The sequence below is a fragment of the Perca flavescens genome, chromosome 16 (assembly GCF_004354835.1).
Source record: "Perca flavescens isolate YP-PL-M2 chromosome 16, PFLA_1.0, whole genome shotgun sequence".
NCBI lineage: Eukaryota > Metazoa > Chordata > Actinopteri > Perciformes > Percidae > Perca > Perca flavescens.
In genome coordinates, this window is record NC_041346.1 from 11,528,178 (window position 1) to 11,553,085 (window position 24,908).

The 24,908-nt window shown below is 42.1% G+C and overlaps 1 protein-coding gene across 2 annotated transcripts in view; it reads left to right on the forward strand.

Moving 5' to 3' along the window:
* lpar1 (lysophosphatidic acid receptor 1) overlaps window positions 1-24,908 on the forward strand; it is a 104,393-nt gene that overhangs the window by 47,187 nt on the left and 32,298 nt on the right. Inside the window, exon 1 of one of the 2 annotated variants that reach the window (XM_028600837.1) lies at window positions 7,785-8,181. The exons of the other annotated variant lie outside the window; for it this stretch is intronic. The gene's annotated coding sequence lies outside the window, so the exon portion shown is untranslated. Of the gene's footprint in view, window positions 1-7,784; window positions 8,182-24,908 lie in introns of those variants that run through there. 2 annotated transcript variants of the gene reach the window in all.

Sequence of the window (24,908 nt, forward strand, 5' to 3'; positions counted from 1 at the left end):
TCAATTGGTGGGCTTTAGATGTGCTGGTTTAATTTTGTTAGTGTTGGAGAGTGCAGGGTAGCTCTATAACTGTGTAAACTTTATCTTTTATGCTTATTCAATTGAACTGGCCGTTGCGATAAAAAATCAACAACAATCCCTTCACAATGACAGCCTGGCAATGACGACCACACTATGTGGTTTAAGACCTAGTAATTGCAGGGGAGGCTGTAAACACTTTATCACCGATACAGTCATCGACCGAGAGAAGCCATTACCATGTATCATCACTACCTGAGACAAAGGAAGTCCCCATGGCTAAGCTGTCGTCGCCATCTCATTAATCTTTTCTGCTGACAATAACCGAGGGAAACGAGAGAGAGATGTTGTCCGGAACACACACATACACTGTCCCACAGTCGGTCTTACTGTCATCATGTGCATCTGGTCTGTATAATTTAACCTGTCAGATTGTAATCGTGAAAATACAATCTCTGGGTCAGAGGAACACAAGGCAGAGGAGAGGTGGAAGTTTAGAGAGGTTTACTAAATATGGCAAAAAGGGATTTTGTTTATTTATATATTCAAGTATTTTTTCATGTGCTTTATTCGCGACTTAATGGGCTAGTTTGTTGTTTAGTACCCACATAAATAAAGTGCTGCAGAAACTGTGTATTGCTCAATAAACCTTCATTTGAAAATGTACATGAAATCATAAACTGTTATGTTAGAAGAGGATGACAGTGGCCATATGTTCTGTCTTTCTTTCCATTATGGATGCCTGACTGGCACTTATTTTGTCTGTTTTTCTTTCTTTGACTGTATCATTATTGTTCATTATTCATAATTTATATGTTATTTTTATATGGAGGCTTTTCATATCCAAGCCTATTGTATCTACATCAACAATAGCTCATAATCACCCTTTTTTCACGCTCCTACCTACCTAGAGTTTTATTTACTTTGTGATGTAATTCATCTCCCTGCCCCCGGGCTGTTTGTGTAGCCTTTTCTCTCTTCCCCCACTTCTACTTTTTTCAACCATTTCCTCTTATTTCACCCTACCTAACCCCTTGGTCTCTTTCACTCTCTGGCCCCACTACTGAAATTGAGCACCCTTTGAAAGCCATGTGCCTCCCTTCCTTTGCTGTCATACGTCCAAACCTCTGAACTCTTTATTTCTGTCAAATTCAATCCTCTGATTGTCTAATTCTCTCTCACTCCTGACATGGTGGCGATTGTCTGTCGGGGTGACTTGTACCTGCCTCTGAATGCTTAAAAATCTAAAAGGAGTTTTGTATTGGGAGACAGAGCTGGGACTAATCAGTAGTGCAGTTCATGCTTAAGAAGAGGACTTTTGTTTCACTTAAATACACAAATTCAAAGTGGCAAGCCTCCTTTATGTACATAACTAGGCTAAATGCCACATGGAGCCGGACCTGGTTACATGGCTTTAAAAGGAAGTGAGATTTTAAACCAAGTTGTTATCACACAGAGTTTGCACTAAACTTTTCTTTTTATTTGGCACATAAAAAAACGAGACTTGCCACTCCAGCGGCTCTTTGAGGCCGTACAGCAGTGCTTTGAGCAGAATGCTAATGTAAGCATGCTAACATGCTCGCAATAACACTAACATTTTGATGATAAGCAGGTATAATGTTTGCCTTATACGTTTAGCATGTTACCATGCTAACATTCAATTAGCACTGAACACAAGTACAGCTGAGGCTGTTGGGAGTGTCAGTTCTGCAGGTATTCAGTCGAAAACCAATAGTATTTGCCAATTTGGAATTTTGAGCTTGATGAAAAGTCAGTGGATCGCCAAAGTTATTACAATTCATACTTAGGGGGGTGGCATGAATGACATTGCCATCTGTAGAAGCATGTTGGATAAAAATAAACCTTTCATTAATGTTTTTTTTAGCTTTGCTGTTTACAATATCCAAGAAATCTATTTTACGTGACCCTGCATAAGACTGTTGACAAAGTGCCTAGGCAGGATATTTAGGAATTTTGACAAGCTGTACGTTTCCAAATACAAAAATGTTGCTGAAATATCAGAGCGGAATTGACACTGCCAGTTGCTCTCTAGGCATCAAACAACCTCATCTACGGGTAACTACAGTAGTATATCGGACACATAAGCCATATGGTATGTGAATTATCTTTTAAAGATTCCTGTTAATCTCCTATATTCAAGGTCTACAAAAACTATGTGATCATTAGTGCAGGGAAAATGTCTATCAAGTGCGTAGTGATCAGAATATAAGCCTGACTCAGGTGATTACATGTTGTATACACCTCCAGCGACTTTTTTTTCAACGTTTTTGACGCCTTTTTTTTCACAGTTTTTGCCTTTTCCAACCTTTTAAATTGTAAAATTTTCTTCTTTACATTTTCAGCGCTTATTTCTATGTCCCATATTTTCTGATATAAAACAAAAAATGAAAACGGGTCAATTTGACCCTAAGTCAACACAAGGGTTAGATAAACGCATCTCTGCTCTTCCTTTTCATTCCTACAATTATGTTGGTTAGTCTCCTACAAACACCTAAATGCTACCAGATGGAGCACAAGCCTGTGGGTGTGCCACATTAAAAAACAACTCTTGTGGATTGTGCTTACAGAACTAACTGGTGACTTGGATATATGCATCAAAAGTCAATGAAATTTCTTATTGAGGTGAAATGACAATTTTTAATCCTCGAGTGACTTTTTATGGTAGACACAGGTCCAAATTACATCTTTAGTAAGGTTGGGTCCAGTCTATGTTCACAACCTTCCATTTCCGGGATTGCTCTGTTGTTGCTGGAAATTCCGCCAGATGTCCCTCTTTTCAGCCGAGTGTCCGTTACCTTCTGCATTCTTTGTGTTGTTATTTTAAAACGTTTGATATTAATGAACGTCCGTTACATTCAAGCCATTGCCAAATGAGTTGCTACAAAGCTAATTAAGACTATCCGCTCCACACAACTCTCTCTGGATTTCTCAGTACGACTATGTTCAGAGGATTGTGGCGTCCGGTGACTTTCCCGTGCAGAAACTCGAATGAAGAGTCCGTCATGTTTTTTGTAATCCTCCGTGCAAACAAAGTTTTCCCAAATCTCCACTCTGGCCGGAGTTTTTAGAAAGAATCGTTTTCAGAGGCGAAATGGCAAAATAACCATGTACGTGTAAACGGGGTATCAAAGAAACAGCTTGTGTCTATGGAAAACCGTATGTGCATCATCATATCATCATTTTTAATATTAATTTACCTTAATTGAACAGCTTTGGAGTCATTGGAATGGTTATGACTTTTTTTTAGTTGAATGGTGGTCGACTCGCTCCTCCCTAGCGCCTGTGAGCGGAAAAACCACCCTTGCAACTTTCGGGCCGGCGAGCCGCCACACTATCGTCATGGCTGAGCCGGCTAAAAAGAAGCAGAAAGCAAGGAAAGCATTGTCGGAGGAACAGAGAAAGAGGAAACGGCAGACTGACCGAGCAAGGAGTCAGACTCACGTAAACATAGGAGCTTCCAAATATCTATTCCGAAGCTGTAGGGGGCGCTCTATAGAGAAACCTGCGAGAAAACCGCGAAGAAATGGCCAAAACTGCTCTTTAATGTTCCTGAAAACTAGTTTTATAGTGTTAAAATGGTTTTGATTGTAGTTGCAGAGTAAATAACGGATCCATCTTCAAAGTAGATCATCAGATATAAACAGCATATGAACAAACAAGTATACATGCGCCTGCAGCCATGTGAACCTGAGTCTCCCCCTTATACAGTAGGTAGGATTCTCCTTTGGCCGGCTCGTAGATGTTTGCTTTCCATTGTGGGACACCACGGTTTAAATTTGGTCTGTTAGACTTGTGTGAAATACAGGAGCTTGTATTGCAACAAGCAAATGCAGCATAGCGGCCATGCAAGTATTTTCACAATTCCCTGAAAGCAAACAGATTTCCCCATTGCTGGTTTCTGTGTGGTTCCACTCATTCCTTTCCCATCCACGAGTATGCCAGGCACTACAGCTGACTGTATACAACATGTCTTCCTAAGTCATTTAGTATTTTCTGTTTTTCCTTATTTTTTTTTCCCAACAAAATCGTCCGAACCATACCACGACAGTTTGTCTATTCCTACCCTCTAAGATGACCAACAGGAACGTTTCATAAATTAGCGCCCTAGCAGTGGCAGGAAATACAACCCACAGGAGCGTTTTCACTCCTCGTATCTAAACCAGAGAATGTATCGGTCTCGGTTTTAAACACGTCGTTAACGTTGTGAAACGTCACAGTTTGGCGACGTCTGAGAAGATAACTACTTAGTTAAGTTTAGAAAAACATTGTGGTTTGGGTTCAAATCTGTTACTTCACTTCCGGTTCCGCACATGACATAGAAAGTGATTTTCTTTTCTTTTTTTTCGTAAAGTAAAAAAAAAACTCGCCCTTTACTTTTATTTTCAAACGGGGTACAAACCCCGGGCTACAAACCCCGGTCTCCTGCGTGAAAGTCTGACCCAGACCCTGATCCTGTGTTTGTTTGACCCATCCACCACCCTAACCTGTCTCCTTACGCAAAATTTGGCGCTCTTATACTTCATCCCCTTACTTCCAGCTTTGCTCCCATTGAAAGTAATACGGCCACTAAAATAATATGGCCACTAGAGTGTGCCGCCTCTACATGCTATAAATGTAAATATGAGTCACAATTGCTGCTTGAACAAACAACTTACGGGGCGTTTTTCGGAGGAGGACAGTCTCTTTCCTCCACATCACAACGCTCTCCACTTTAAAGGGGCACAAAAAGAACCACAAGTATGTGTAAGAATCAGTTACTGTGAAAATCGATACAGGTGGCAGAGAAACTAAACACAGAGGCTGTTCTGAATTATGTGGCAAAGATGACAAATATTTTAGTTTTGCATAATGCTCAGATCAGACACAGCATGTACATGTACGTCTTTTGTCAGGGTCACTTTATAATGGTCGAGCTTTATATTCCTGCTGTCACTTGACCAAGGGAAATGTCAGACTACGCGTTGAACACCAACCAATCATAGTTAACAGTCTGTCGAGACTGTGAAACGAGAGCAACAGCAACATTTGTTGTTTGTAAATGCCTACAACAACGTGTAAAATGTGAATTATAACTTGTTTCCGTCGGCAAAAAGTTGAGTAAATGTCTTAAGGCGCTGACACACCAAAACGATAATCGGTTCGGTGTGTTCCGTGCCGTCGTCCGTTGGAGGGGCTGTTGGCATTCATTTGGGCCGATTTGACATGATGACTCGGAAGGCGGGCAGTCGGACTCAATGGCCAATCTGATTGGTGGAGCGCTAACCCGGAAATGACGAGCGGGATGGCCCTGACTAACGCCTCTCAAAATCTGACGAAAATCTTTTAAACTCACTTTTGTCGATCTGAAATGAAGACAGATTCAGCAACTGCACGGCCTATTTCTTGCTTAAAATGTTTTCAGAAACCCGTTTCGGTGAACTATCTTCGTAAAACATGAGACCGTATTCCGAACGAAGCCGCCATTATGCCCGGTTGTAAAAATCCAGGAGCAGCCAGACCCGCGTGACACGTTCGTCCAATCAGCGTCCAATTACGCCTTGCGCATGCGCAGAACGTACGCTCAATTCGGCGCCGCTTCGGCGTGTTCCGAGGCCCTTTTTGGACCTCGGGGAGCCGACTGGTCAGTCCGACTGCCTTTTCTGCCAACGGTCGGCCGTTGGGTTGGTGTGTCAGGGGCTTTAGGGAAGTGGCTCGGTGGATGGTTGGGCCCACACTGTTTGAATGCTGTGTTCAACCAACAGTCAGAGATCCTTTCTTAACTTTACCTAGACAGTTTTTGTGCCTAAACCTAACCAAACCTTATATATTGCACTGGCAGATCAAAGAGGGTCATTTAAAATCATTTTTTGAAAGGCACTGATGCCATCCTGCTGATAGGATCAGAAAACACTCCTATTGGTTGTTTTGTAACTACATGACAAATAGCAGACCAGACAGGAGGGGGCAGAGACAGGACTTCCAGGATCAGGGACGTCAACAGTCATGGCATCACAGATGTTGTCAAGAGGCCGGAAGAGAAAGAAATTGGAAGTGCTCTCAGTCTAGGCGTCCTAGATGCATATTTGCAACCAACACTTTTGTTGTTCTTTAATCTGCAGAATCTTTTTTTCCTTCAATCAATTTCTCATTTGGTCTATATAAAGTCAGAAAATAGTTAAAATGCCATGTCATAACTTTCCTAAACCACAAGAAGACGTCATTTTGTCTGACCAACACTGCAAAAACCTAAAAATGTTCCGTTTTGTATCTCACAAGACGAAGAAGAGCAGCTATCCTCGCATTTTAGAAGCCGGAAGTGCGGAATGTTTGTTGTTTTTACTTGAAAATGACATTTGCAAGGAATTGATAATCAAAACAGTTGCGGGTTATTTTTCTTTCAATTGACTATATTGACTATTACACGAGTGTATGAGCGATGGCGTATGGGTAGTCTATATCCAGGACGTTCAACTTCCGGGATTGCTCTCACTCTGCCGGAAATTCCGCCGGATGTCACTCTTTTCAGATGTCCGTTTTCGGATGTCCGTCACCTTCCGCTTTCTTTGTGTTGTGATTTTAAACTCTGGTGGATTTCTGAGGACTATGGTTAACTGCTCCTCAGATCTCTGCAGGGTAAATCCAGACAGCTAGCTAGACTATCTGTCCAATCTGAGTTTTCTATTGCACGACTAAAACAACCTTTGAACGTACACATGTTCCACCAAAACAAGTTCCTTCCCGAGGCTATTTTGCAGCGGCGCCGTGGCCCGTGACGATTGGGATTGTTTTATTTTCTCCCATCTCGGAATGCTGTGTGGACTGGCAAGACCCTGGCAATGCGAGACTAGTGTATCAGCAATGCTTTGAGGACATTGAAGGGTTAATGTTAGGATTAGGGGGTGGGATGGCTGTTTTAAGTTTCCCTGGAAATTGGTCCTATGACATTCAATGTAAGTGACACACTCACCTGGCTTTAACGCTTCACTTCATTCCACAGCCGCCGGCGGTTGGTTTGCTACAAACACCTCACTAAGTGTTCACAGACGGTGTGAAGTTGGCAGACATGTAACTGTCCCTACCAAATTTATATATATATATATTTTTTTTGAAGTTATTTCTCATAACATGAGAACTTTTGAAAGAGAAGGTTTAAACTTCACTTGGCCACCAGCACTGGCAGACAGGGGGGGAATATTTCCAATAGGCTATATTATGAGGAAGGTTAATTGGTAAGGAATACAATATGTCTTTGAGTCCCTCAGTATCTTTTTCTCTCTCCTTCACTCCACCCCTCTCTGCCTTCCTGTCTCTCTCTTAACAAGTTACTGAAAAAAAAATGTGTTTCCAATTAGGCAGCAGAGGGAAAAAGAACAGCTCTCAACTGCAAAACACTACAATAAATGTATGTGGGAACAGTTGCATTTACGTTGTGACACATAGGTTAAGTCGGGAAAGTTGTGAATGAGTGAATTAAATGCACTTGTTACTAATTAAGTTGCAAATGTCTCCTATGTTAAGAGATTAAAAATCTGTTTTTTTATTTTATTATTTGCAGTGAAAAGCTGTAACACCGTTAGACAAAAACGTTTCTACGTGCAAAAAAAAGTCATCATTGCCACCCTTCATTTGAATGAATTATTTGCAGTCTGTGTCTGTGTCTGTGTGCGTGTGCGTGAGGCGTGTGTGTGCGCGACGTCATGTGCAGACAAAGGTCCTCTCCTGCAGAGTGTGTGTGTGGCAGTCGGTGAGAGAGAGAGAGAGTGAGAGGGAGCGCGAGAGAGAGAGAGAGAGAGAGAGATTGGCGGAGCCGCCGAGCCAGCGCAGAGAGGCACGGAGACGCAGCGCGGAGCATCCACACACCAGGGCGACTTCATCTGGGAAGGAATCAGTACAGCAACTTGAAAAACAGGGACACACCGGTGGTTGAAACAAAACAACGTAGGAGGTATTCTCTGCACGGACATAAAATGAAAGGGTTACCTGGCTGCATTTTGGATTTGGAGTCGTTCATTACACCGCTGCGACTTTGACACAAGAGTTGCGCAGAGTCTCTCTGTTGGAGGCATTTCAGGCACCCATAATCAAACTTGACTTGGGGCATCCAGGAACCAGTCAGGGAGTAAAGCTAAACAGCCTACAGCGCTCTTTGGAAAGAAAGACACAGTAAGTATTTCTTCTTTTTATCCTGCTTATTGCATTAATCCTTAGAAATTCAATCACATTTGCTCCAAACGGGGAGCGGTGGGGTCACTTTTTCCCTTTTTCTCCTATGGTTCACTTTACGCACGCACGTATGCGGGCATCTTTACATAATCAAAGTATACCTGCCACGTAGACGCGGCTAGAAGACGCGTTGGGCTGAGATAAAGGCTTTGATGGCATTAGCAGATGCTGCGCACACCGTTATTTCGTTAGGAGACGTTCGGCTGTGCGCACACAGGGCTCGAGAACGGGGGGACGCTGCAGGAATGAAGGGGACTCGTTTCGCCAGAGCTGGACTCTTTATCAAACTCTGGGATTGGAACAATATTTGTGGAGTGAGTGAGCGGAAAAGAGAGAGGGGAAAAAAACAAAACAAGCAGGCGTTGGGTCTGGGAGTAAAGGTTTGACATCTGTCTTGATTTTTCCACGCTGATCTGCAGTCAGAGAATGTGTTTTGGAATTTTTCTTTTCGTTTTCTTCATTGAATCCTCTTTCCTCTCTGCCAAATGTAACCCCCACTTCCCTAAAAAAACAAACAAAAGTTCTCCAAAATCCAGGATCAGTTGTCCTCCCAACAGGAAATACTTGTGTCAGCACATGAAGGTGGAATTGCAAAAAACACAGATGAAGAGGCCAGCAGCAGATTGATAGTCCTCAAACATTTCTTGTGGTGTTGGCATCCTCCCAAAATATACGCCTTGATGCTGTCTACTACCGGCTGGAGCCGATACACCCTGCTGAGCCCTGGACTCAGGCCTTGAAATACAACAACAATCTCATGAACTAAACCTCACTTCCCGCTGAACTCCGTTCAAGATGAGACAAAGGCTACAACGATGTGACGTGCCACCAAAACAGGATCAGAAATCCTAGGTGTATGATTCTCACCTGGATGGAGATAAAGAATGTGCGTGGCTGTGATAGTTACGCATTGTCTTGCTGTGACAGAAATATAAAAAATAGCATCATATGTTGTGTTTCTGAAGGTATTATGTAAAAAGTCAAAAGAAAACATCATCCCTTGCATGTATAGTTCCGGCTGTGGCCAGGTGCATCCTGTGGTTCTTGTATAAGTACGGTCATGATCACTCATGCAAATAGTTGTGATTTTTCATTCACATGTAAAGGTGCTTATGAAGATGATTATCAGTCAAGTGTAGCATGCACAGAAATGTGTGATTACCCCATGCGTTGCTGCAAAGTTCATAATAAATTGAAGCTGTGCCAACTAATGGGCTTTGGCGCTGATCTTCTGCTTGCTGACAGTTTTTAGAGTTCCCTGACATATCGTAGACAGATCGGGCATTGGCTCGTACGGAGCCCCTAAAGGGACATGGGAGTTTTTTTATTTTCTTCTGGTGTGCACAGGATACTTTTTGGTTCGCACAAGAATCTGAGGCTATGTTTAGATGGAAACGATCTGAAGAGAAAACGCAAAAGCGCTTAGACAAGTGTTTGGGGGGAATCTGCTTGCATATGGTGACGCAAAAGTGTGTGAAATTCGATGTAGTATGCACACCAGGCGGCTAGGTGGTAGTGTGAAGCACTGTCACACAACACCACCAAGTCCGCGCGCCTGCTTAGAACCAACCTTCTACTTCTCTCCCTACTAGCGCAAAACCAAAACATGGCGAACAACAAAACCTGCTGTTATGGAGACATATTACGTCTGGTCTCTTTGGTGTGTTCTGTGGCACTTTTTGGACCAACTCTGGGAGACTGATCAGTCCGACTGGCTTTTCTGTCGACGGTCAGCCGTCTGGTTGGTGTGTCTCGGCTATTAGATCAGTTTCTTGTGAGGACAAGATACTTTTGAGTGTGCCCCAGAAAGTTTCTCATGCGCACAAAAAAAAAAAAAAAAGTCATGTCATGTCCCCTTAGGCGCCCCGCTTGAGAGTGATGTGTGAACTTCTGAAAAACCCGAGATGAGGCTCGCTGGTGTCTGTAAGACACATTCCTGAGCGAAGTTCCAAATTGCATTCTTTTCACTTTTAAGCCACCTACATATGATCCGCGGTAAAACTGCTCTGTGCTGGACGTTCCATTGTTTTCCTACTGGGGGGGGAGAGTGGTGCCACCCAACTATAGGCCCAGAGCTACCCTTGGCGTCGTGCAACGCTCGGATTTGTGGCCGTTCTCTGCGCTCAAACTGCTAATTATTATTTAAACTTTGACCTTGTTGCCGTGGACCATTCAAGGCGCAACCAATTCCAGAACGTTCCTGCGCTGCTCTTTACCTCTTTGGTGCCCTACCTCATGGTTTTTCCGCAGGTCATATGTAGGCGGCTTTACTGTGTACTGCAGCTGCCCTTACAATGTTATGTGTTGCATATGCAGTATACATACAATTGAGATATACTACTTCTTCATAACATTGCGCCTTGAACTTTGACCCTCTAGTTCATTTATGCTGCTCAAAGGATTCTGGGTCAGAATAGCAAGAAAAACATGCTGACTAGCATACTGCAAAATATGACCAGATGCAGCAGGACATCCTGGTATTTTTGGCATACTGCATTTGAAATAGCCTTCTATGTATTGAGACCAAGGGGGTATGCGAGCATCCGAAAAGCGTACCTCCTATAGGGAGGTTCATAGGCTAACAAGCCATCACCTTCTGCTATTATCCCATTGACTGCCATTCATTTTGGCGTCACTTTGACAGCGAATAACTTTACATCTGAAGCGTTTAGAGACAATTTGTCCATTGTTTATTTCTATAGAAACACGACAATGTATAAAAGGCTCCATTACCTTGTATCTCACGTTATGGCCCATTATGGTAGTAGACGTTTTTATAAAAATAGGCTAATGATGTGTTATGTGTCATAACCACACTACTTTCTGTCGCACAATAGATAAATTACCGTATAGTCAGGAGAAGCTCGCAGGCAATCGGGGGGACGTGGAGGCATACAGTCAAAATGACAAAATAATTTATCAGAATACTTACCAAAAGATGCTCCTGCTCCTACGCTCACGCTCTCTGTCTCTGCAAGATTGAATGATTGAGATTTCTCTTGGCACAGCTACCAGAAGACTTACAACTTCTTTACAGGTTGCTCACGTCACATCTACGTTGTCAAGCTCAGTTGGAAGCTGTGCAGTAACGCTCAGCCATCACCGGAAACGTGCTTCTAATTGACTTCACTGGTCTCCGTGGAAGACTACGGCGTCGCTTTGTCCATTTCTTTAACTGTCTATGTATTAGGACATACTAAATCCGTATGTGGAATACTAAATAAGCCAAGGGTGGCCTGTACTTTACTGTATGTGTTGCATTTGCAACACGGACCAAAGTTGTTGTTGTTGTACACGGAGAAAACTAGGCTGCAAATAGTAAAGACGTGTGGAAATAGAATATTTTGTGAACATTTTTGTGCCGTCAACAACACTCCCTAAAAGTGCTCTGATTTTTCTTTTTCTTCTTTTCATTGCGGTTTTATTGTTTTATTTAGTGTTATTATGTGTGCCATTGACAACACCCTCTTAAAAGTGCTTTGTCTGATTTTTCTTTTAATTCTTTGTTTTATCGCTGCAAATCAGCCACAGACAACTTGGAGCGCTTGTTCCTGGTGGACATCCAAAAACCCTGCCCCGCATATGGTATTTCATCACGTCCCGTGTCACTTCTCGCATGTGTTTTTATGACAAAAAAGTAGTTTGGAGACTAGACTCAAGGATGCTTCCTGGTGAAAGATCTAGTAGTGTGTGAGCCCCCTGTCGATGCTGGGTGCGGTTGTGTAAAAACAAGACAGCAAATTGTGTAGTGCGAATTGTACAGCCAGCTGGAACTCAGCTTAACCCTTGTGTTGACTTCGGGTCACATTGAGCCGTTTTCAATTTTTGTTTTATATCAGAAAATATGGGACGTAGAAATAAGCGCTGAAATGAATGTGTGGAAGAAAAACTTTACAATTTAAAACGTTGGAAAAAGCAAAAACAAACAGGTGTCAAAAAGGTTGACAGGAAGACAACACAAGGGTTAAGAAACTGTGGAAGTGGAAGGCCACTAAAGCTCACCTTAAGGCTCCCATCCGCTTTGTAGAGTTAGCATTGTCAAAGACTGCAGTGAACAGGGGGTTAGTCGCTCCAAATTGTGAGGAAAAACAGGAAAATTTACAAAGGACAGCAAGAATAAAAAGAAGATCTCTGTCCATTTTGGTCATAACATGAACTACCTTTTACTGACGCTTTTAAGACAATTTATCATCTCTGTTAAAAAAAAAAAAAAATGGCCGGATCACTGTGAAATTTGCACTGGATGGTCATTATTTCACATTTTTGGTGATCCCACGACTTTTCTTTTTTAACATTTCCACATGCATCTAAAAAAATAAAGTTTCTAATTGATCAGTTTTTTTAACTGATCGTAAAGGTCTACTTAAAAAAGCCATATGCTCCCTGCGTGCTATCCTTGCCCTTTTGATGTTACCCAATTAATACTGAGGCTCAAATGGTGTGTGTGTGTGTGTGTGTGTGTGTGTGTGTGTGTGTGTGTGTGTGTTTGAATATTCACAAGAGATGGCGAGGACACTGTTTACCTCCCACCCACTGCCACAAACCCCAGGGGGGCATTGATGGTGGAGTGGAGTGTGAGAACCATTTACACTTCTGTCGATAGATTAGGTCAATGGCTTTCAAGCTGTTTTAATTATGGAATCCACATTCTCAGAATAATATATCACAATGAGTCATGTGTTGACTGTTGACTTAATGCTTTGCAATACTTTCCTGGTTGAAATATTTCATCCCATATTGACTTTAAACTATAGGCTGAGACACATCCAACAGTTACAGAAGGATAGAGCAACAGGGTCTTCAGCGTTTTCAGGCTTGTGCTGAAAATAAGACCTTTAACCTTTCCACTTTTAACATGAAGAATTATTATTACAGTACTTATTAAGGAATTCCTCAGAAATAGGCCTGCAGCCCACTTGGTGTGCTGACCTATGGTTTATGGCCAGTTTGATTGCTTTAATAGATCATGATTAAGTCACTCTTACCCTTTTGTTGAAAACAAACAAATTTTTAAGAACGAAAGCAAATAAAGTCTTGAGGGATTAAAGACTATTTAGATGGATGGCATTTGAAGGTGATGTAGGTAGGATTGTAAAGATCCAGGATTTAGCCAAAGAATTTGAACATCAGTCCCTCTCCCTCTTTCTGCTAAAACCCAAACGGTCTCCAAAGCCGCCCCTCCCCCATGAGGGAGAATGAATGCGTGTGCCTGAGCAGTGATTGACACGCAGTTAGACCCCCCTCGCCCCCCTCCCTGGCCCTGATTGGTGCATCTGAACAGGGAGCGATGGAATTTTTGCACATTACACTACAGGCTGTAGGTGGTGCCAGAGGAGCCAGATTTTTTCTTTTAAATTACCTGCTTAATGTAGTTCTACTGGAACGTAGGGTCAGTTTCAGCAAATATGACAGAAAGTTAGTTATATGAGTCTTACCTACTGCACCTTTAACTCACAATGGCAAAATTAGCTTCCTTTCTGAGCAAAATACCAAAACACATTCCCTTTTTAACCCATATCGTAATGGATGTAATGAAATACATATTGCATATGCACATCATCATTTCACCATGAGCACAGCTACTGCAGAGGTTTATGACATGAGGAGATAAGAGATTACAGATGACAGGAAGAGATTTCAACAGAAAAAACGTTGCCAACTCGTGACTGTACAGAGCAATCTGCAAGAAATAATTATTTAAAGTAAGAAATGTTGAGCTCCTGTTAGATGTAATGAACTATATTTTATGTTTTAGTTTAAGTCTTAAGTTTCCAAAACAATTCACAACGGATTTTTAATTTATCGGCCATCCAAATGTTTATGTAAGACCTTTTTAGTGGGTAATTGCACTGTGTTTCCCTGGAAATGATGCAGCTGCACTCTAAAACATGGGGGACAAGATAGTTCTCAGGAACTCAGTGGTTTCCTCAGCAACACAGGGAAGAAGTGCAGGCTATTAGTCCTTAAAGTTCAGGTTGATAGATTTTGACAGGATTATAAAAACATACTCATCCCAAAGTTATTCCACAACTTGAGAGAAGCTGAAAAGCTCAAAGAGGATAAGCCGATACCTTCTGACATCTGACCTCCTCCTTGCTCAAACTAAACACACCTCCCTCTGCAAAGACTTATCGTCTGCCCTGAAGATGGCTGTTTTATGTTCCCCTGCATGAGCTCTGACATCCGTCAAAAAGAAAGGGTCCTTGAAACATCTGTGTTGTGATTACTGAAGGCATGGTTCCTCCTCCCCCTCGTCTAAGGACCTGCATTCCACCCATTCTTACTCCCAACGTCCAGATTGTATCCACATTCATGCAGGTAACAGGGTCACACTGTGGCAGAAATTAAGCCACCCCCCAAGACCATGTGGGCAGTGAAATGATTCAAGCAAGAACTCTTAACAGCTACAGAAATAGTAATGATACAACAAATAGCTACAAAGATGTTTTTTTTCCAATTTCTTTATCAACATTTTCAATAAAAGAAGCAATATCAGTGCACAAAAGTGTAACAGAAGACCATGTCATTGTCAACCGATCCTAACCGTGTGTTTGGTGATCCATTGCACCCCTAACCCAAAACATCTTTAACAAAAGGAGTAAGCCTGCATCGCATGACAAAGGAAATAAAGACAGAATAGTAATTCCAGTTAAAAATTAACACACAAATAACTAAATACATAAAACATATAGTAATGACGACAATAGTGAGGACAATAGTATTAATCAAGTTGCAAAGATTTGAAGATTATCTCTTAAGTGTTCTTTACATTTCTACACATGCTGGTATTTGTGTTTGTTTTTTTTCTGAGGGGAATTGTGTACCAAAGATGCAAATGTTTCTTCCTCACGAGCTACAAGGGGAACCCCTTGTAGCTCGTGCGTCAATCCGTGGTCAGACCACTACTTCTTCAACAGGCTCAACGTGAACAAGCGGGAGATCACATCTTAAAAGGTGCGTTGCACCACCACGTAGTTTCCCCCTGCAGCCCTGGCCCTGATCATGATTTTGGTTTGCAGTGACATGGGACTTGCTGTGGAAAACACGCAGTGACCAATCCATCGGCTGGAGCCAAAATCAGTAATAACGGATGGCAAAAGTCATCTCTCATGTTTCTCTGGGTGGTCATCAGCCACTAATGTGAGGCTGTCCTCATTTTCGTTTGTGATCATTGGGTTTGGAAGGTCCACACTTGCACGCCTAAGATTGAACAGGAGAGGAAAAGGCAAAGTTTCGCTTAGAACTGGACTTCTTTTAAAGATGCAATAGGTAAGACCTCTATAACTAACTTTCTGTCATATTTGCTGAAACTGACCCTATGTTCCAAGAGAACTACATTAAGCAGGTAATTTAAGAAAAAAATCTGGCTCCTCTGGCACCACCTACAGACTGTAGTGTGATTTGCAAAACTCCACCGCTCCCTGTTCAGATGCACCAATCACTGCTCATGCATACGCATTCATTCTCCCTTGTGGGGGGAGGGGCTTAGGAGACCGTTTTGGGCTTTAGCGGAAAGGGAGGGTGGGACTGAGAAGTTGTCGATGTTAAAATATTTTGGCTATGTCCTGGTTCTTCGCAATCCTACCTGCATCACCTTTAAATCAAGGTGTTAGGAACACTCCTACCAAAACCAGGCACCAGTGCATTTGTGCTCCAGTGGAATCAATTAAAAAGTTATTGTATATAGTGCTGAGACATCAAACAAAATATGTCTCTGTGGCTGGAAATAGGCCTGTGGGCAGAAATAGATATAATATTTACAAAGTGCCACTTGGTTTTGATAATACAGCACTGCATTGATTGACAAAAATAAGGTCGGGGGCGAAGAAAATCAAAGCACAAGATGGTCATTTTCACCACCGAGTCTGTTATTTCTCTATCAGGACACCTTAGAGATTATTATCACGCTTATGTCGTGGCCACTTGGCAAAAAGAGAAGCTGTGTCAAAATCCTCACCCATTCGTTTAACTTTGCAGACCGGTTTATCCCAGTCTGCTTGAGCCTGCGTTCACGTCAGATGGTGCGGCGAAAACGCAGGTCTGCCCATTCATTTTGAATGAGGGTAGTGCGTTTAGGCTGCCGCGGGGGGGGGAGCCCAAAAAACAACAACAAAGTTTTAAAACGCTACGAGGGTTAAAAAAACGAAACACAACAATACAATACAATACAACAATGCACAGTCCCCTTGTCCCTTTTCTTTCTCTCTTTCTCCATCAATTGAAGCTACCTTCAAGTGCGGTCGGAAATGTCGAGATCTATGAACGATCTGACAGAAAACCGTATTTGTGAAATATAAAGTCTACTTGTTCTACATTGGGAGGTTAAAGAACACAACAGGACGTCACACGGATGGGCCTTTTTAGCAACGCCGCACAAAACTGTGGGAAATCACAACATCCCCTTTTGCTGGTGTGAATGGGCCCTAACTTTTGAAGACCTCCTGTTGTATGATTTTATTGCTGGCTGTGGTATATTAATGAGGAAGTACTGGAGACTCTTCTGGCTGTCAGACACTTGCTGCTTCTGCACAAGGAGATATAAATGTTGACGCAAAGGTTCTTATCAAACTCTTCAGCCATTTTTAACAATGTAAAAAAACTTGTGGTTTTGACAGGAAGCTTTCCTTGTCAGTTTGAGGACAACGCTGTCATTGTGTGTGTGTTTGTGTGTGTGTGTGTGTGTGTTACTAAGATAGTAGACATTTTTGACATCGTTCTCTTATAATGTGGTTACTGTATGTTGATGGATGATGTATGATGTATGGATGATAACATGTGGGGGAGCCATCATGGGAATTGTTTATCATGTGTTCCAGTGGTTCTCTAACTTTTTTTGCTTCCCCTGTCACATGCTACATCCAACCTGATCTCACAGAAATATTTCAAAAGAGCCCCAACGCATTAAATAGCGGTGGCGTGTAATTTGTTAAAATGACATTCTGGTGCCATGGAAACAATGTAGGTTTTAGGCAACAAACCTACTTGGTTAGGTTTAGGAAAAGAACATAGTTTGGGTTGAAATAAGTACATCACGTAGTTCAGTTCAGTAGGCTATGTGACGTGACTTTAGTAAGGACTTTAGTGGTTGGCAGTGCTGAGTACTGCGCTTGATCCCCGGTCTGGGCCTTACTGTGTGGAGCATGCATGTGGGTGGGTGGCGTGGGTTTTTGTTCCGGGTGTTCCGGTTTCCTCCCACCACCAAAAACATGTATGTCAGGTTAGCGCTCCTGTCAGCGCCCAGGGCAAAAACAGCTGGAGATGGTTTTAATGAGAGTATGGGTTAAATGCAGAAGACAGATTTTGCTTTACTGTATGCTTAGAAATGGCAATAAAGGCATACCTTTATTTTAACTCACCTACATCAAAAAAAAAAAAAAAACACTTTGAGACAGGTCTGTGTTGGACCACGGAACACGCGTGTCCACCGCGACAACAGATGCTATTTGACTTTCTATTGGCATTTTTTTCCGCTGTTCGGGCACGTCATTTTAACACATTACCTGCCACCACCACATAATGTGGTGTGAAGAGGTCATGGTCATTTCATGTATTTCTGTAAAATCGGAGACATCTGGTGAATATTTAACGTTTCCATAAAAATAACCCTCTCGGGTTGCTTCATTTCAATAATTATTCGCAGAGAATGTACAGAAGAGCTGTTGTACAACCTAGAAGAACAGCTAGTGGAGTTGAGTGCAGAAAAATGAGTGAAAAGTCATGTTATCTTTGAATGCCCTGCAGGAACCACGTCTCACAGCCCTGCAGTGGCTTTATCATATCCAGACGAGTCAGGGAAACGGAGACTGGGCTGAGGAAATAAAAAGATGATGAGAAAGAAATAAAACGGAAGAGAGAAAAGCAGGCAAGCACATGCCTACTTGCCCGCAGGTTTGGAGGCATTCACAAGTCCGTTTTTAAGGTCTCGGCATACCTGTTGAGCACCATTTCCTCCGCAGACTCACGCTCACCGCCTGCAAATACGAATGGGTACATATACTGCTGTCTGTGCTGTCATTGTTGCTGGAGCTGCCATTGCACTCCACCCAGTTACATGTACTACAAAGTGTGTTCACTGTGAAATGTAAGCAACGCTTATAGTATCTTGACATGCATGCGTTGGCATTCCCAGAGATGGAACAATGATACTGTTACCAAATACTGTTATGTGCTGTAGTGGACCTCTAAATCTAAACTGTCACCTATTACTGAGAAGCATACATATCATGATGTGTTCCCATACAAGTTAGACATAGAGTGTTCGGGGTGTTGATATTGGTCCGTTCTAATCAGCTGATGGTCACACCACGATCTTGGCGTGCTGCGGTGTTCAACATTTCCACAGCACAAGCTGCCATGGCAAAATTTCAGAGGAAATTGGCAGAGGCATCAGCATGCGAACAAAACATGCGGTGGCCCTTACTGCACAGGGGTGTTCAGAAATGAATCACATGCATTTCCCCACCTTGTCACTCTTTAGTCCTCATGTTTTTTGTGTGTGTGTGTGTGTGTGTGTGTGTGTGTGTGTGTGTGCGTGTGTGTGTGTGTGTGTGTGTGTGTTTATAACCCTCATTAAGCCTCATCGGTTAAAATCATGTACAGGATGTCTCAAGTTAGTCATGGCAAAGGCTGAAAGAGGAACCAAAAGCTGCACGAATGAGGAAATCATTTTTTTTAATAAACCCAGCTGTATCTTAAGAATCAGGTTCACTTGAATCTTGCTGACTCATCTGAGGTTTGCGCTGGACAGTGATGCTCTGTGCAGCACTTCGGAGTGCTGTGAAGTCAACAGTGACGATGAGATTACATTGCTGACTCTCCACTTTCAGTCGACTGTGTTTATATTATTCACATTGGGTGAACATTGTAGTATGCTACTAAAGAAATACAGATGCAAGAAGCGAGCCCTGCCGCAGTTCATCTGATTATATGGAATAAAATCATTTTTCGCATTCAAGAAAGGAGTGAAGTGCAAATGAGTATTCTCGGCTGGCGGAAGTTGGAATATTTGTTGAAGAGAAGACACTTTTTAGAACTGAAAAAAAAGAGGTGCTTTCTTCCTACAGGAGGAAGGCTGCAGGTAAAGTGAATACTTAGTTAAATAGCCTGAATGTTGTCAGGTCCACAAATAAATCATTGATTTATTTAAAAAGAGTGTGATTCCTGTTTTTTCTTAAAATTTTAAAACGCCTTTATTAGCTGGTTCTTAAAAAGTATTAGATTGTCTGCTTCATGAATCAAACTGGACCCGCTGACAGCCGTTAGAAGTAGGGACAAGTACGCATTCCAGAGAAAGATAAAAGTAACAGCCTGTTGCATTGCTGGTCTTCTGTCTTGTGTTGCTGCGGTAATGAATGTGAAGCTATTGTAAAGTGACCTTATGTGCATCTTCAGATTTGACGCAATATTCTTGACTGAGAAACCCTTTTTTTGTCTTAATTATTACTGAAGACTGTTGATGAAGTCGCCTTGTTTTCCCAGATTAGTTCAAATTCGGACACTTTTGGAGTTTCCTCTGGCGCAGCGACCAGTCAACAACGTCGCAGTGGATACATTTCAATCCCGTCCTCCCATATTTCCACCTCTAAATAGGAACACCTTTAAAAGGCATAATACATGAGCACAAGCACACAGTCTTTGGCAGTGCTGCTTCTGTCAAACCTTCAGTAAATATGGACACATGCAATTTGACTGTTTAGTGCTGTTTTTTTTTCCTGTTTTTTTTATATTGGCTTAGGAAAGCATTCACTTTTATCACACTTAATTGTTGCTGCAGATTTAATTTGGACTTTATTACATAACCCATACACACACCCATAATGACAAAACGAAAACGTGTTTCGATGTTCCTCCAAATGTTTTCAAAAATCAATAAATGAATCTCTAGTATTGAATAAGATTTTTCTCCATCTGGTGAGACAAAATGCAGCCAAATACTCCGAGGTCCTTGAAGTAAACCTGCTCCGGAGTGCACACAACCTGCAGCCTGTTCACCTTTCAGCACGACAAAAAACCTGAAGCATACAGCGATGCCAATGTTGGAGTGGCTTCAGGATAAACTCTCTGAATGTTACTGAATGGCTCAGCCATTGAAAGCCTGGACCTGAACACCATACAACATTTGTGGAGAGAAATGAAAGGATTTGCCAGCAAGAATGGGAGAAACCGCTTGAATGCACAAAGCTTGTAGAGTCTCACCTCCCTAATGCTGCCAAATGTTTTCGCTTTGTCATGCTGGGTTATTGTGTGTGCATTGTCAATCCATCTATAATTGCTAAAGGTGAAGGGGTTATGAATACTTCCAAAAGCCACCGTATTTCTCTTTTTATTCCCTCTTTTTCTTTTATTATTTTGTGAAGCACTTGGAATACTGTTGTCCTAAGTACAAAAAAAAAGGGAGTCTGGTCTTGAGAAAGTGAAACATGTACAGCTGGACTGAGGTCAGGTAACTGGCTTGGCCGGTCAACAACATTCCACTGCTTGGCCGTAGAAACTCTTTGGTTGTCTTGACTGTGTGTTTGAAAAATACTGGGCCTGTTGCATTGTTCTAAAATTGGAAATTTGGGGATTTAACCTTAAAGCTAAAAGTCAGCAAATGTAATGTGCCGAAACAGAACCAAAAGAATCAAAACATGTCACTTTCCAAATACTTAACAGACTGCACTGTATTTCACAATTTTCAGTTGTGTTGTTTCAAAGTGTATTTGCATGAAATAATATGTTTTCAGTGTAATGCATACTGTACTATTCAACCCTTTTAAATCGACATTCAGTGCATTCAAAATGCATGCAAGCATATGTTTTCATTTCGTGGTGCAACATTAGGGGATTTTGACAAGCGACAGCCCCGGAGCATTCCTTTTACTGATGAATTTGACGAACGCTTTTGAGTCAAACCCCTGAAATCTCTGCAGACCGCAATGACGCAATCCCATATTGCATCTGAGCGACGGTGATGTAATCTGTGAAATCTGTCTCCAATAGTGTGATTTCATTAGGGGATGACTGAACACACCCAACAATAAACTGCACAGCAACCTGACACATAATGGTTTAAGGCTGTTGATCTGGACGCGTTCATTGTTAAATAATGAAACCAACTCATCTGTAAGTGCATTAAAGTCACATACTGTATCTTTCCGCGTCAGAGGGACGTCAAGTGTTTCCCTATGTTGGAGCCGAGTGGAATTACAGTGTGTACTGTGTGTTAGTTTGGGTGTGAAAGTGGTGTGCATGTATTTGTGCGCTCATGCTGCTCTAAACTGCATTTCTGAGGGCTTTAAAAGGATTAATTTCATGCTTATATATTTTTTTTCCTGTTCCTGCCATTTAGCTTATAAACCTGCTTTGCATAACATCTGGAAAAGATCATAGCAGAAAGACCTTGAAGCAAAGAAGCTTATTAGATGGACATATACAAAATGAAAGAGTGTGTTATACAAGTACACTGCTCCGCAGATAATAACCCACGAGTTGGATTTTGGTTGTCACTAGGCTTTCCCGAGCTATGATCCATGGAAGAATTTATAGCCAAATTAAAAAGCTTTTAGATGTTATTTATGATTGGCTGTTATTAAGAAATCAAACATTGCTTTGAGTGGCTTTGGAAAACCAGAAGCCACTGCGAAAGCCACTCAGCCTGTCTCTATGGAGCTGTGTGTAATTTAGCATGTTGACACCTTCTCCCTGCGGAATAAAACATCATTTTGTCAGAGCACATCCCTGACTAAATGCTCCAGAAGAAGCTTCTGTTGGTGGTGTGACGAAATGCTGCTTCTTTAGTCTCCTGTAGTGTGGTTTCCCTAGTGTCATCCTTGGAAGTGCACTTTTTTATTTTTTTTTTTAAAATAGTTGCTGTCAAGTTTGATTATGTTTTGTGTCTTCTCTACAACAGATAGATTCCCCTAATTCTATTCTCAGTGTTGGGAAAGTCCACTTTCTACATGAACTAGTTCAAAGTTCAGTTCACAAATTTTAAAATGAACTACTTCAGTTCACAGTTCATACTAAGTTCACAGTTCCAAAAATGAAGTAGTTCATAGTTCTTTTTTTTTCCATATGTTGCTGCGAGCTATTATTTTTCAAAATTGAAAGGCTAGCTGGGTGCTTCAGTTTAATGTGCCATTTCAGGTTTGCTGTGGATGTGATTGAAGTGCGGATTTTCTTTTTGAAAGCCGGTGGGCAATGTTTGCACAGAAATGTAAGATTTTTCCCATCCTCACCGACCTTGTCATAAAACTCATTTAAATGATCATACGACGCCTCCTTGCTGCTTCGTCGCCTCCACGCTGCTTTTTGTTTTGATGACGCATGCAGCGGTGCGACACTAGTGGCTGGTGTTGCCAGATTGGATGTTTTTTCCGTTACTTATTAAGGCCTGTTTACGGTGTGTTTTAGCCGGGTTTTCGCCTGGAAGGCTCTATAGAAAATCTGGCACGCTATTGAACAAAGTTAAACTGAGAGACTGTGCCGTTCACAGACACCAGAATGAACGAGTTCACAGTAACGTTCATCAGGCAGTAATACAGTACGTTCAGTTCACGTTCGCCCAAAATATGAACGAGTTCATGAACTATCGTTCAATGAACGCCTTCAGGCACAACACTGTCTATTCTAATCTATTCTATTAATGTCAAGTCATGCCAAATAGCTATTTCAGATTCTGGTATGTTCTCTTTAATTCTATTCTAGTCAAGTATGGTCTCATGCTGCGTTCCAGGCAACCCGTAACTCATGTTTTCACAACCTTCTACCAGTGAAAGTGCCCTGGAACGGCAGTCAAACCCGTAACTTACTACCCGTGAACTCGTACCAGATCGTTGTACTCCCAGTTACAGTATTTGACATCACACACACATAAACAACAATGGCGACCCCCGTTGATGCTGTACAGACGCCGTTTATTAACAGTGATAAGTAGAAATAAATAGACATAAATAGGCAACGTAAAGTAACCTAGATAGCTAACGTCAACGCTAGGTAGCCGCTAGCTAGAAGGGTTTGTTGGTGACTTTGCCTGGAACGCGTTGTGACTTGAAGTCGTAACTTACGAGCTAAAAACTGTGTCTGGAACGCAGCATTATTCATGTTGCTAATAATGTTCTATTCAAAAGTATTCTATTCTAGTCCAATCAGACCTAATAGGGTGGAGTTTATAAGACTAATCACATTCTATTTTATTCTATTTTTAGTCATCACATTTAATGACTGAACATGTGTCAGTTTGGGTCTTTGTGTGCTGAGATGGAAGCGCTCAAGTGGTTGGTGGGGTATCATTCACTGATGAGCCGTGAATCAGCCCGTCACGGCGGCAGTCACACATGACTCAACACCAACTCTCAATCCAGCCCTTGTACTGAGCTCTGCTGCTCGGCAGCAACTGTTTGAGACTATGTGCGAGTGTGAGGGTGTTTGTGTGCACTCGCCCATGATGTTGAGAAGAGAAAGTTAGAGAATGAAGGCCTATGTCTGTGTGAGTGAGTGTTTGTGTGCATTCTGGGTTGTAGAAGTCCTGTTTCTCTTCTTTCTGGGGTGGGAGTATGGAAACAATGGGCACTTTGTGTGGAAAATTGGCACAGAGGAGAGGGGGGGGTGGTGAGGTGAAGAGGAGGAGACAGGAGGAAAGCTGAGGAAAAGAGAGGTGATAGAAGATGAGCTGGGGGAGAGAAGAGAAGGGATGTTATAGGGAAGAGGAGAGGAAGAGAGGAAAGGAGGAAGTGTGGAACGAGTTAAGGGGAAAGGAGATGGAAAAGGCGGAAAAAGGGAGAGGCGAGGAAGAGAGGAGCAACTATGGAAATGGGGAATGTAAGGAGGAGAGGAAAGGAAAATAAATTGGAGAATAATTGAGAGGGGGTGAGGTGCAAGGATTTCACATGAAACGGTGAGAGGAGAAAAGGAAGAGAAGGAAGAAAAAGGAGGAAAGCGCCAGTGTGAAGGTGTTGATGGAGAACAGGCAGAGGCTGAGAGGAGAAAGAAAGCCAACGGAATAGAATGATGTGTGGAACATACATGCAAATTAGGATCGGTGAAGGCAGATTGAATTTTTTTTTTTAAAAAGAGGAGAGATGGAAGAAGTATGGAAAGTTATAAGTCTTCTCAGTTTCACTTGTCATACATTGAATATCCATGCCAGTGCCAAGTGAGAATTTGTGGATCAGGCTCACATTTGCTGCTATGCTCTTATAATAATACAGACAAACACTTGAGTTCCAGTACTTAACCATAGCAGTACTAGGGGTGGGACAAAATATCGATGCAGCAGTACATTGTTGTCCTTCGTGTGATACGACAATTGATATGCTGGCGCCAAATATCGCTATTTTAATTAATAAAACAAGGCGCTCTGAATAGATTCCCCTGCTCCCAGCGTCGCTACTTCGTGGCTTCTCGAGCTGGCGTTCAACACGTGAATCAGGGAAACTTGAACGTAAGTTAACCAGACGAAGACGAAGAGGTTTTCAAAGAAAGCGGAAGGAAATGGACATCAGCGAAATTTCCTGCGGCACCTGAGCAATCCCGGAAGTGGAACATCGAAGGATATAGACTACTCTATAGTTGACACTGTTTAAGTAAACCTGTTGACTGCTGCTATTAATCGCACCACTCTCACTTTATCATGTAATTTGTCTCCTACTAGTCTTGTATAGTTTTTATTTTTATTCTATATTTTA